This window comes from Cavia porcellus, unplaced genomic scaffold (assembly GCF_034190915.1).
Source record: "Cavia porcellus strain 051 isolate PalLab524CR breed Dunkin Hartley unplaced genomic scaffold, mCavPor4.1 scaffold_23, whole genome shotgun sequence".
NCBI lineage: Eukaryota > Metazoa > Chordata > Mammalia > Rodentia > Caviidae > Cavia > Cavia porcellus.
In genome coordinates this window covers 9,153,359-9,167,663 of record NW_026947506.1, presented here as the reverse complement: position 1 = coordinate 9,167,663, position 14,305 = coordinate 9,153,359, and the positions used below count along the sequence as shown (strand labels likewise).

At 37.2% G+C, this 14,305-nt stretch overlaps 1 protein-coding gene and 1 pseudogene across 2 annotated transcripts in view; one reads left to right on the top strand and one right to left on the bottom strand.

Moving 5' to 3' along the window:
* LOC100719205 (beta-microseminoprotein) overlaps positions 1-14,305 on the top strand; it is a 49,850-nt gene that overhangs the window by 24,235 nt on the left and 11,310 nt on the right. The window lies entirely within an intron of this gene.
* On the bottom strand, positions 1,860-2,326 carry LOC106026835 (large ribosomal subunit protein eL21-like; annotated as a pseudogene).

Genomic DNA, 14,305 nt, shown 5'->3' with positions numbered 1-14,305 from the left:
AGCTCTCTAATAGTTCCCCAGTGGCTTTGGGCTTTTTTTAACATAACACTGAGGCCCTGGGAGAGTAGTGTAATGGAAGAGTATGTGCTTAGAATGTGTAAGGCTCAGGTTCAATCTTAAGTACTAAAACTAAATTAACAAATAAAATGCCAATTTAATCAACATGCTTTTCCCCTGAAGTATAGCTGAGACAAGTACCTTCTTTTTATACATCCTGTGTAGGTGGGGAGAGAAACCACTGACATAATTCTTCAACTAGCCTTTAACCAAACAGGCTCCCGTGTCACCAGAGCATAGCGTTATATAGAAAAGGGCGAGACAGTGCTGCCCATAGGCGAAGCCATAAAGGAAAATTTTATGGAGGACAGTGGCCCAAGGACCTACCAAATAGGTAGTTTATAAATTCTCCCCACCCCAGATGTTACAAGCTGATAGAGAACAGAAGCTCGAGGACAGATAAGAGGCTGTGACAGGTGGCTACAATCTTCTGAGTGTTGCCTTTATCAGTTTCATTTTAACGTCTCCTCTCAAAGTGTGTCCACGGGCATTCAAGTACCCTACCATACCAACCTGTTATTGGTAAGGTCCCGCAGTCTGATAGAGAAATAGAAGCTCAATAGACAAAATTTATGCTAGTACAATATTCTTTTTTTCCTAAGATATTTTAAATTTTGAAAATATAAAATTTATATATCACCTAGAGTTACCCATTGTTAATATTTTTTCATATTAATATTGTATCTGTGACTATATTTTATTGGAAGAAGTTTGGTACAGATATACTATCACTTGATCTGAAGATTTTTCTGTATCTTCCAAGAGTCACGATATTCATCTATGCAACCATCATATAATCTTCACTCTTGAAAATTTAACATGGTTATAACCTATTACTTAACATGTTGTCTGTGTTCAGAATTGCCCGGTTTAGGACACTTATCCCAATAGCATTCTTTCTTTTTATTTCCTCCCATTCCCCATTCAAGGTAACAGCAGGGGCATGCATTGCATTTATGTGCCCTGACACCTGACAGTGATAAGATTAACTTCTAGATGGAGGGCTGCACTCTCTAAGTCACATGGTGGCATTTTCTGTTTACACAATCCCCTTCTGCATAGACCATGGTGACCACCCTTGCCCCTTCTTGTCCAAGCCAGACCTCTTGTCCTTCTCTGTATGTCACCTTTTACTACCTGTGACTATTCAAGGACAGCCCTGAGGTCCCCAGTGTAGCTTGCTGCTGTTAGGCAGGGTTTTCCTTACTTCCTGCCGGCCTGCTTGAGTGCCATTTCACTTGCATAAGCTGCCAAGTATGAATTTGGGGCTAGTTTCAAAGCTTTTAAATTCAATGTGATACTTGGCTTCCTTCTTTGACTATTGGAAAATTTTAAAAATATATATTTAAAAGTAAACTTATGAATTTGTATAGTCTGCTTTATTTTTTGCTAATTTATTTACTTCAAATGTTATGTTTTTGCTTTAATTTAACTGAAGTAGACTTCTGTTTATTTAACTGAAGTGACTTCCATTTTATTTTGATATATCTTTTTCCCATGGTGATTTATAGGATCTCCAAGCCTGTATAAATATTTTGTAAATATTTGGCTATTTGAGTACACACCTACACAATACCTCAGCAGTATCTTTCAGCAAGAAAAACACTGAAGAATAAAGATCTGACACAGTTAACGAGGTAGAATGAAAATCTGCTTCAAATATTTGTTTCTGAGGTAAAGACACCACACCTGTTCAGTTAAGAAAACCATCCTTGCAACACAGGATGATATTTTATTCTTAAGTAGAGCCCAGAACACTTAGTGACCAATTAGGCACTGAATGGCAGAGCTCCATCCTCAGTTTATGCCATGAATTCATAGGGAACAAATACCAAAAACTCAGACTCCTTCCCATTGGTTCTCACAAAGTGCACTTCTCTGGAAGGGGGAGGCTGGTGCTTTAGTTGAACGCAGATACCTTTCTCTTTGGCTTCCTTCTTCGGATCATTTTCCCTGACATGCTTCAGGGAGCTATTGCAGCTCTTTGAGCGTTTAATATGCTCAATATGCACATTAATCCTCTTTGCATGTATCTTGCCCTTGCTTGTTTACAACAATGCCAGCAGCATGCTGGGTAACACTAGACTCTTCCTATTTTTCCATGGTAACCTTTGTGTGGCATTCTTTTTTGCACAGTACCCATCCCCTTGATGTCTACAATATCCTTTTTGTAGATTCGCATGTATGTACCCAAAGGAACAACCCCATGTTTTCTGAAAGGCCTAGAGAACATATATCAAGCTCCTCTCCTCTTTGCGTTTGTCATCTTGGCAAATTACTGTAAGATAGTGGTTCCTATCAAAGGGCTCAGGTGTTAATTTAAAAAGTTGAAAATACTGTTTTTGTAGGTCAAAACCAAATGAGTATTTCATGTGACCCAATTTAAAAAAATTACCCTTGAGTTGCTGCAACACATAGGGGCTCAAATTCTGGCTCCTGTAGCTAGGCTTAGGAACTGCTTTTCAGATGAGTATCTGGCTTCAAATTTGCCATCTCAGCTCTTCATCTCTTTTGTTTAACTCTCTTTCGATGTTGGTAAAAGCCCTTTTGTCATTTCGTAGGATGATTTCAGCTACTCTTTCAGTGGGAATTGGCTTGTCCAGTGCCAACAAGTCCTGATATTTTTCACAAACATGTACAGATCAACTTAGGAGAAATAACATCTTCATGATTCTTGATTGTTCTGTTCAAGAATAAAATATGCTTGTTGATTTTTAAATTCAGCCTTTAATTCTTTAGAACTAGTAAAAAGCTTCATTGAAATACCACCAGATCAAATACATAAAATATGTCATTATGAACTTTGTTTCACTGTATTTTTCCTTTTTTTTTTTTGGTGCTGGGAATTGAACCGTAGGCCCCATTTATGCTTAGTATTCTCCACCAGTAGGTCATTACCTAGCCTTCACAGTGCAATAACTGTTTATCATCTAAGAAATCACTTTATAACTGTTTATCATCTTCAGTTACCACCCTTTAGTCCTTGCTCCTCAGCCTTTACAACCACTCATCCGTTTTCTGTCCCTTTGAATTTGTCCACTTGAGCTAGTTCACATAAACAGAATCACATAATACATGGCCTTTTGTGACTTTCACATACCATAATTTGCAGAAGTTCTCCATGGTGTAGCATCTGTCAGTATTTTCTTTTTTTTGTTGAAATAATGTGATAAAAACACAAAATGTTACCATTTTTACCTGTGTAGTTCAGTAATGGTAATTGTATTCATATTGTTGCACCATAGATTTTTAGAACTTTTGTCTTCTATCATGGTAGAAATGCTGCTCATTGAACAGCTCCCTATTTCCCTTGCCCCTTAGCCCCTGAAGCTACAGTTCCACTTTGTGTCTGAGTTTGATTATTCCAAATACCTCATTTAAGTGGAATTGTGCAGTTATTACCTTTTTGTGATTGACTTATTTCACATAATACAATGTCCTCAAGGTTTTTTCAGGTTGTAATATGTGACAGCATTTTTTAAAAAGCTAAATAACAATCCATTGTAAGTATATACCACATTTTCTTTACCTATTGATGGACATATTGGATACTGAAGTGATGCTAAAACAAGCATGAATATATAGATATCTCCAAAAACAAGCATGAATATATAGATATCTCCAAAGTCTTGCTTTCAATTCTTTTGTGTTTATCCTCAGAACTGGGATTGCTGATTTATATAATAATTCCACTTTTAATTTTTAAATAATTTTTATTTTAAACAGAATAAAACCTAGCAAAATAAAACATAATAAAGCCAATGAAAACAAAACATGTGTGATATAAGATTTCAAAACAAGATAACAGGAAATCAATAATGGCTACCATAATGCCTCTTGCTGTCTTCAAAATAACTGCCTATACCATCAGACACAGGAAAATAAAAAAAAGCAGAACACAATGGAATGAATAAAAACAAAACAATGAAAGCAATACAGGACTTCAAAACAAGATAATAGTAAATCCAAAATAGCTACCATAATATATCTTTTTATCTTTGAAATAGTTCCCTGTGCTATTGGATATAATAAAATCAAATGACAAAACAAAATAAAGCCAAATAAAAAACAATGGAAATGATAACAGGATTTTAAAACAAGATAATAGGGAATTAACAATGGCTACCACTTCCAGAAGGTGCTCCCCCACAAATGCTATACTGTGTATTGTTAATCTCTAAATAGACGATCAGATTACTAGTTTTAGGCCTGCAAAGTCAATGAAACATTAAACACTACAAGCATTAAATTGTATTTTGCTTCAATAGCTACCATCTCAGCCTGTGTTTCTTCAGATCAACTGGTGGCTCACAGGGTCAGGGAGGGAAACTTGACTCTTCTTGTCTCCCAGCCCATGCACCAGGAGGGATCTGGTTGTCCTTACCATGATCTGTGAATGGAACCAACTCACAGGAATTGGCTGGCTTCTTGTTTTCCCCAAAGCCCATAAGTGGCACCAACAGAACAGGGCTGGCATCTGGTTGTCCTCCATTTTTAAGTTTTTGAGTGAACTTGATACTGTTTTTCACAGCATCTGCAATATTTTATACTTTCATCAACAGTGTAAAAGTGTTCCAATTTGTCCATTCCTTGATAACATTTATTTTCTGATTTTTTATAGTGGAAATTCTAATGAATGTGAGGTAATGTGTCATTCAATTTTGATTTGTATTTCTCTAATGATCAGTGATACACAGACTCTTCTTATAGACTCATTGACCCTATATTTCCTCATTAGATACACATCTATTCAAATAATTTGCCTACTTTTTTGCTTTTTTTTTTTTTTTGGTACCAGGGATCGAACTCACAGCCTTGCACTTGCCAGGCAAGGGCTTAGGCTGCTAAGCTAAATTCTTGGCCCCAATTTGCCTACTTTTTAGTGAGGTTTTTTTGTTGTTGAGTTATCAGAGTTTGCTATATATTATGAATGTTAGCACTTTTCAGATATACAGTTTGTATATATGTTTCTTCCCACTTCATAGGTTGCCTTTCATGCTATTGATTATTTCCTTTGCTATGCAAGACTTAAAATTTTGATGGTTTCATTGTGTTTTGAGAGCTACATCCAAGAAATCATTGCCATATTATGAAGTTTTAAATTTTCTTCTAAAAGTTTAATATTTTTATGTCTTGTTTTTGGATCTTTAATCCATTTTGAATTAGCTTTTGTAGGTATTATGAGGGTCAAACTTCATTATTTGCTTACAGACACTTAGTTTTCTCAAGATCATTTGTTGAAGATACTGTGCTTTCACCATTATGTAGTATTGAATCTCTTGCTGAAGATAATTTGAGTATTTGTTTCCTGAGCACTCTACTGTTGCTCAGTGCTCTGTATATCTGCCTGTATTTCACTAGTGCACTATTTTGATTGCTGTAGCTTTATAACATATTTTGAAATCTGGAAGGGTGAGTCCTCCAACTTTGCTTTTCTTTTTTCCAGTTTGATTTGACCACCCAGGCTCCCTTGATATTCTACATGAATCTTCAGATTCTTTCTCTATTTTTACAAAAAACACAATTGTGATTTAATGTGATTACATTAAGTCTCTATATTATTTTGGGTAGTATAGACATTTTAACAGTGTTAAGACTTTCCCAGCCTCTGATCATGAGATGTATTTTATTTTCTGCTACAGCTTAATTTGCAGGGATTCTAGTCCAACTCACAAATGAGTTCTTTTTCCAAACTTGAATCTTTGAGCCTGGCCTTTACTGTCTGCATTCTGTAAGCATTCTGGTCTTCTGATCATTGACTAGAATTTTTCATCCAATTTGGCTTATAGCACTATGGGGCTCACTAGCAGACATTTCTACAACTTTTCAAACTTTGTCTGCAAACCAGTCCCCAAAGCTTCTAAGCCGTATGATTGATTGCAGTTACAGCCACAACCCCAATCTTTCGGCACCATTTCCTGTGTGTGTGTCACTTTCTCATTGTTGGGACAAACTACTCAACACCTGAAATTTAGAGGAGGAGAGGTTTATTTTGATACACAATTTCAGTCATTTCCATTGAATGGTGGAAGGGCACAACACAAGCATATAACCCTCCCCCGCAAAAAAAAAATCCAAAACAAAAACCAAACAAAAAACTGCTGGCATGCAAGGCAGCAAGCAGAGACAGAGTGGAGCCAGGAGTAAGAACATATTCCTTTAAGTCACACCCTTTATCGCTGACAGAAATGTCTCCTACTTTTGACCCCATATATTTTCTGCTGCAAGAAAAAAATTTACAGTGAGGTCATATGTCCTTCTGAGTTCCAGATAAACTTAAGTAGGGTGAGCAGAAAATCTATTAAAGAAACTGTAATAGTTGGCTGACTATAGAAAATGCTTCGTTTGGTGGCAGATTTATGGAGATATAGTTCATATCCCCAAATGCAAAATTCATGGATCTAAAATGTGAAGTTTAAAGGTGTCCTAAATACATTCAGAGCTGTCCAGCTAACATATAAATATACATGACATTTTCATTATCTCAGAAAGGACACTGTGTCTTTAATCTATGTTAAGGTAACACCCACCAATCCTAAACGCCTACTAATCCCCTTCCCTTCTCCTTTATATATTTGCCTGTTCTGGACATTTCATGCAAATGAAATCATGTGTCATATGTCTTTTTGGATTGTGTTTTTTTTGGTATAGCATAAAGTTTTCAAAGTTTATCCTTATTGTAGGATGCATCAGTATTTTTTCCTTTTTCTTGCCTACAGTATTCCATTGTATCTAAGTACCACATACAAATAAATTTTAGAATACCTGTTGGGGACCATAAATTCACAATAGCTAGTTTTCCATGTTGCCTCAAGAAATGAACAGAGATTTGAGATCATTGGTGTTATCCTTTTGAGATTTTTCATTGCCTCACTAGGGATGGCCTGTCTTCTCCTACCTACTAAGACTAAGACTGTTGACTAAAGACAATCTAGGGCAAGATCCTTCTTAGCATAAGACCACCTCCATCCTCTGAGTCATCTGATAATCCCTTCCTCAATCAATGAATACTGAAGTTCTGGCTACCTTGTGGCCTTTTTCCCTCTATGAAAACTGGCCATCTAAGATCCCTGTTCCTTGTTATTTGTGTCTTGCTCTTTTTTTCTTGTACACTATAACACATCACAGGAGACTGGGGGCACACTGCAGGAGTCCAAAATAATTATCCATTTCAGTTCTCTTGGGTGTGTACTTAAGAGTAGAACTGTTGGATGCAGTAGTGACTCCATGTTGACTCTCCTGAGGAACTGCCATACAGTTTTAATCCACAATTCAGCAATAGCACTTGACATCTGTCTTTGTGATTGCAGCTTTTGTATCGGTGTGGCAGGGTGGTTTTGTTGTGCATTTCCTTAATCACTGAGCATTTTTAGTACCATCTTGGGTTTATTTCTCAGGAGAAACGTCTTTAAAAAGACATTTAATTTGATATAATTTCATTTAACAAAAAAGCAATGGGATGGTTCAAAAGGTTCCCGAGTGTCCTTTATTCAGATTTACTAATCATTGATATTTGTTCACTTTCAGGTTTTTGGTTCTGCTTTCCTGTATTTTTCTCTGTGCTTGTCTTTCCACACCTCCCACATTAAAAAACAATCTGAGAGTAACTTGTGATCATTAAGGCCATTTGTATGTGAAAACTTGAGTGCAGATTTCTCAAGAACAAGAGTGTTTTTGTTATTGTTGTTACTTTTGTTTCATAAAAACTTAGTACATTTACCAAAATCAGAAAATTCAACACAACACATATATTATCTAAAATATACTAAATTGGTGTACTAAAATATCACGGATTATCCCAATATTCTAAGGTTAAGTACAGGATGGCAAGTTCCATTTAGCCATCAGATGTTTTTTAACCCAACTTTAATCTGAAACCATGCCCCAACCTTTCTTGATTTACCATGAGCTGATTTTTTTTCTTAAGTTTGGGCCATTTATTTCAAGGAACATGTTTTATGTCCTTGTAATTAGATTAAGCTATGCATTTTAAAAAGCAGAACCACCGAAGGAATAAGTGGTAGATAATGTTTTCCCTTATTCATGATTTCAATCTTGGGTAAAACGTGCTGAGCTCTTACAATAAGAGTTGGTAACACAAAATGCCAGTAATGCAGAAAACAGCATCTGGGACTGGAATCACTAAAAAGATATCTAGCAGCAGAGTGCAATACAGAGCAACACAGTCTTGCCAGGAGTCACCATCTTCCTGAGACTTGGCAGTAGCACTTTCAGAAAACACTTTCAGTAGCACTGATCAGAAAGGAGGGCAGCTAGCATTAAAAGAGTTGATAAATTTAAGAATCCAAAGTGTAGGAATCTTCGAACTAAAGGAACCACCAATGCATGATTTCTGTGAAGATTGGGCAAGAAAAACATCTGATTGATAACATCTTGGAAGACATGCCTCCCTTGAGGAGGCCTTGAAGAAGAGAGTGGACCATGGTGATGGTCATCAACAAGCTCAGGAACCAGCCCATACTTGATTTCCATCTTTCATGTAGCTAAAAAAGCACGTTAATCAATGCCTGGGAAAACAGACATGACTTCAACAGGTAACACCTCTTCTTAGGAAGTTTTTCTGACCCAGGTCTGATATTTAAGATGATTCTTTTGGTAGGAACTCAAAACAGAGGCAGTGATTGAAGACCAAAGTGGGAAAATGATTACTTATTCTAGATGGTGTGTACCTGTTCTCGACCCAGTGGAGGTGAAGCAGAGGGACCACAGGTCATATGAGGCATTAACGTACATCTGGATATGTTTCTGAACATACTCTCCAGCTCCTTGTCATGAACCCATATTAGCGTCTCAGTCCCCTTTCTAATATTGTGTTCTTAGACTGTTGTTATCTTCATCTAGTCTTGGTTGGAATGAGGTGTTGTTTTATAATTGTGTTCAGGATAAGAACTGGGATTACCTGATGCCCCAAATCCTTTTAATTGTAAAGTAGTTGTCTTAATATGGGCTGCAGGTGTTCAATTTCATATGAAATTCTGACCATTGAGTCATTTCTTAGTTACTGCTGGAACTGTTTAACTCTGAATCACGGCATCTGGAAGAATGGGAGGGTGGGAGGGGACAAAACTCAGTAGCAAACACTTATGAATGCTGTCCCATTATGAAGCAATAAGTTTGGGAAAATAAGCACAGCATGTTTATCTACCTTAAGTGTTATTGTTGTTGGTCTACCATGATCAGTCCTCCTTTGAGTAAAGGACAATTGAAAGCTCTGTTGAGTATTTATTTATTCTTGACAAGCTTCCTTTTTATCTGTCAGACAAATGGAAATATATACCTACCTTAGTCCTTCGTTCGTTTGACTTGCAGTCTGCCCAGGTAATGAAGTGTTCATATTTGCATTTTAATTTTTTGATAGTATGTCACCTAGCAAGAGAGATAGAGATAACATCAGAATGATTGAGCAGAGTGATGAGCAACTAGATTCTGTGATGAAATCTGTTGTGAGTCTCATAGAACAGCACATCTGAGCCTCCAAGAGAAATGGAGGACCTTTGTAAAGTATGACACATGGTGCTTGTTTTGACCAAGTGATGTGAAATTCACTGGGGAGCAAAGGAGGCCATGACTTTATCCTTATCTCAACCTCAGTGTGTGTATTGTACAACAAATGTGGATAACAGGACTCATTCTCTTGACAGAAGATTTTCTTTCTAGTACTATCTTCAGTTCTCAGAACTTATGGACAGCTCCTCAGCGGCCATCTCAGACCTCAGAAATGTTGGCTTAATTCAGGTCATGATGCTTTTTTTACTGTGTGAGATCAGGAACATCGCTTTAAAGAGTAAATGTGTTAGGGTTAGGTTTCTTTCACTCTAACCAAATACCTAAGATAATTGGCTTACGGCTCCCTTACAGATTTATTTTGGCTCAGTATCTCAGAAGTCCTAGTCCACGGTTTGCATCCCCATTGTTCTTGAGCTTGTAGTGACTCAGAACATCATTTTAGGTATCACATGGTGGAGCAGAGCTGCTCAATTCCTGGTTACCAGGAAGCAGAGAGAATTTACTGTCTCAAAAAATTCTCTTTCCTGAACCCCATTAGGCTGTGGACTCATACATTTTGAAGATTTTTTGTTTTTATTTTACCCCAATGAATGTTGGATGGTGCCAAAAGTTTATTCGGTATCTGTGTATATGATCATGTGACTTTGTCTTTCAGGCTGTTAACATGCTGTATTATACCAATTGATTTTTTGGTTGTTACACCAACCTTGCACTTGGTTATAGTGTGTAGTTGCTTATATATGTTGATAGATCTGCTTGCTAATGTTTTATTAAGTAGTTTTACATCTATATTCATGAGGGATATTGTTATAGATTAAAAACTGGTGGTCAGCTTAACACCAGTGGAATTAAATCTTGACCTCCAGTTGGACTTGTCAGAGGCATTGTTATGAGCTCTGGTTCTTCATCTAGACTCATGTGGGACATTGCTGTGGGATTCAGGCCCTTGGCTAAATATTCTATGTCTTTAGTGTTGGGGATGGATTTCCTGAATTCTCTTGTGTTAACTCTGGGTGACCATCATAAAATAATATTCAAAATTCCGTGTCCTTTTTCTAATTATTCTCTGCACAACCCCTATGACTACAACAGAAATTGGTACCAAGAAAGTGCTGGTTGTTGCCTGGCCATGTGATTTAAGAGCCTTGGAAATTAATTTGGAAAGTTTTTGAGAGACTAGCCAAAAAAGAAAGCCCCTGTATAATGGAAACTATATTGGAGACTCTGGTCAGAACCTGGAAAATAAGAGTACTGATGGAAATGCTGCCAGTTAAGATGAAGCTTAACTCTCGGCTCCTGCCGAGAAGGACGGCAACGCACTGGAATCCAGGTGGTATATTGTGCTTTAGCTGAAAGTTGGTCTTCATTTTGCTTGTATTTAGAGACGTTACCTGGTGGCAGGAAAATCTCAGTGGTCTACTGTTGGGATGGTAGCACAGTTACTTCTGAGAACTTTTGACCAGATCTGTTTTAGAAATTTAGAGCAAAGAGCCAGTAGAGTAATTTAAAACACTGGACCAGCAAGAAGGCTGTAGTGGAACTGTGGGTTGCAAACATGAAACAGAGAACATGGTTGTTCAGAAGAACAGAACAATGGAAAAATAAAAAGTATATTGCAGGAGATCCTTATATTTTAGTCTTGCCATGCCATGTTAAAAGATAATGGTAAACAAGGACTGTGATTGTAATTGTACATTTAGTTTGATTTTAATGTTTTATGTGTTTGTAACCACGTTAATTAATCAAAGTATTCTGTTTAATGTTGAACCTTGGTCACTCTTTAAATATTTTGTTTTTGGTGCAGAAATAAGTATAAAAAGAATTGTATATATGCAATTTGTTGTATTACTGTAAATTTGAGTATATCAAGATACTTTAACTTTTACAAATCTGCCACTGAAGGCTAGTTTAAGGAAATGTGTGTGGTTATTAAGTTGACCAGGGGTGGATTGTTACAGATTAAATATGGTGGTCAATTTAAGAGTGAAATTAAATCACATGGTGCTGAATGTAGATGTTTCACCTGAGGAAAGTTGCTAACATACATAGAGCTGTGGAGAAGGAGAAACTATGCATTGAGGCATTGAGGCATTGTGGGTTCTCCTGTGTGTTGCTGTTTGAGGCATTGGTTCTCCTGGAGAAGCTCTAGTCCTCACATTGAGCATTGCTTCCTGGCTCCAGAGAGGAAGGACTGTGCCACTTAATCTCCAGGATGAACTCGTCACACTGGCTTCCTGGCATGTACTTGACTGTGCTTATTGTTGGAGGAGCTCAGGGCCTCCTTGTTGTTGAGATGGCTGTGGTGCTTTTCAGGACAACCCTGTTCTTTGTTTTGAGTGTGATTTCTTGGCTCCACTGTAGAACCCTGAACCTATCATCACAGCTCCTTCACCCTGCTGGCCTAGACTTCCTAGCTTCCACTGCTGATCTTTGGGTCTTCCCAGCACGGATCCATAAAAGAGACTGGCATGAGTCCTTCTTGTGGGCTCTAGAATTCCAGGTGGACTCGTCGGAGGCATTGTTATGAGCTCTGGGTCTTCATCTAGACTCATGTGGGACATTGCTGTGGGATTCAGGCCCTTGGCTAACTATCTATGTCTTTAGTGTTGTGGATCGATTTCCTGCATTTTCTTATGTTAACTCTGGGTGACCATCATAAAATAATATTGTAAAATCCATGTCCCTATTCTAATTGTTCTCTGCACAACCCCTGACTATAACAGATATTTTCTTACAGGTTTTGTTTCCTGTGGTGTATTTGTATAAGTTTAATATCTGGAAACATTAACCTCATATGTTCTTTCCTCATGTTCAATCCACTTATGGAAGATAATTGCATCACCTTGCATATCTAAGTTTCCACACCTTAAAAAGTACATTGAAAAGACATTGGACCTATATAAATAAAACAGAGATGAAATTCAGATAGGCAAAAAGAAGAAAATGGCTTTCTTCAAGAGAAATACACTTAGGGTGATAATGAATTTCAAGAGTAATACAAAGCATATTGACTTCAGGAAACATGGGTCTTCCTGTGAGGTCAGGAGAAGGTAAACATCACACCTACTTAACTGGGCTGTGCTTACCAATGTGCTGCTATGAATCTGTGCACTCCTAGGAGCCTGTAGGGAACCTGTATCCAGAGAACAGTGAGCCAGGGACCCATGGTCTCAGTGAGCTCCTTTTCACCCACCCATCATGGCAAAGACAGGTACCACATCTCACAGGCATTTCTTTTCAATTTTCTTATAGTGAACATCCATAATGAAGGGTGGTTTGAAATAAATGAAAACATGTGGGCTGGGGTGTCTTTTCTAAATTCCTAGGTTGGTTAGTAGCTATTGGGATTCCACGATGCCAAGGGCTTAGGGGCATCAAACACATTGTCAGACCAGAGAGGAAGCAGAAAGGCTGTGGATCCCCCTTCATCCTGGGGAAGCTGCCTTCCTGATGTCCAGCCTGATCCTGCTGCTACTTTTCACTTGGATTCAGGTGCTGCAGGGACTTGGAGGTGAGGTGTGATGGGGGCAGCACTGACTTCAGTGAACACATGCTTCAAATGAACAGACCTGATTTGAAATCATGATTCCCTATTATGTGGCCTTGAAGCCTTATAAAGTTTTCACTTATTAATTGAAAGGCTTTATTCTGGGCTTCTTGATATGGAAATATTTGAAGCTATAGTATGTGAAGTTATATTCAAATATTTCAAGGAAAAAGATAGACACTATGGTAACTACTATTAAATCGGGTTATTTGGTGGTAAAGCACTAGGTTGCTGAAACAGTCATGCTTTGACCTGTATTGTTATGTTGTTATGTCTTCTTTTATCTCAATCTCTCCCTTATTCACTAAAAAAAATTATTTAGTTATTTTTTATGGTTTTTTTAGTTAAGGGGAAAAATTAAAAAAATTAGCAGGATATATCATAGTAACTTTTTTGATTTCCTATTATCTTGTTTTGAAGTCCTGTAATATTCCCACTATCTTATTTTGACTGATTAGACTCTGTTCCATTCTGTATGATAGTATCAAGTTTGGGGGTACAGGCAACTACTTTGAAGGCAATAAGATTCACTAAGATGCCCATTCTGGTTTGACTATTATCTCCTTTGGAAGTCCTGTAATGTTTACAGTGTTTAAGTTTTATTGGTCTTATTCTCTCCTGTTTTGTTCAACTTTATAATACCTAATGAGATAAACAATTCTTTTTAAGGAAACAAGAGACATTATGGTAACCATTGTTGATAACCTTGTACTCTGTTCTTACATTATGTTCTATGTCTATCCTTGGTTTTGACTGACAGCTTTGTTTTGCCATATTTGACTTTATCCTCTTCCAAAAAAAAAGTAATAAGAACTAAGGAGTAATAAAACCCCAAATGTGTAAATTTTGTTGTAAAAAAGAGAGGGAAAAAAAGTGCTCTAAAGGATACAACTGCAAGTGTGTTTAGGGGTGTTAAATAGCTGACCATATTAATGTTTTTGGTTGGATCATTGAACACAACTGTTTGCAGTCTCTCTGTTTGAATGTTCACTTTGTATGCTTTGATACTGTGACTTGAGCAGCTATCTCTAAGACGATGTGTAATCTATTAACTGGTGATTTCTTACTGTTTTTTTTTTTTTTGTGGTTCTGTATTACTTGTACCGTTACACCACTTTGTTTTGTTTTTTCTCTTTTTCCTTTTAAATAAAATTTAAAGAAAAAAAGAAAAAA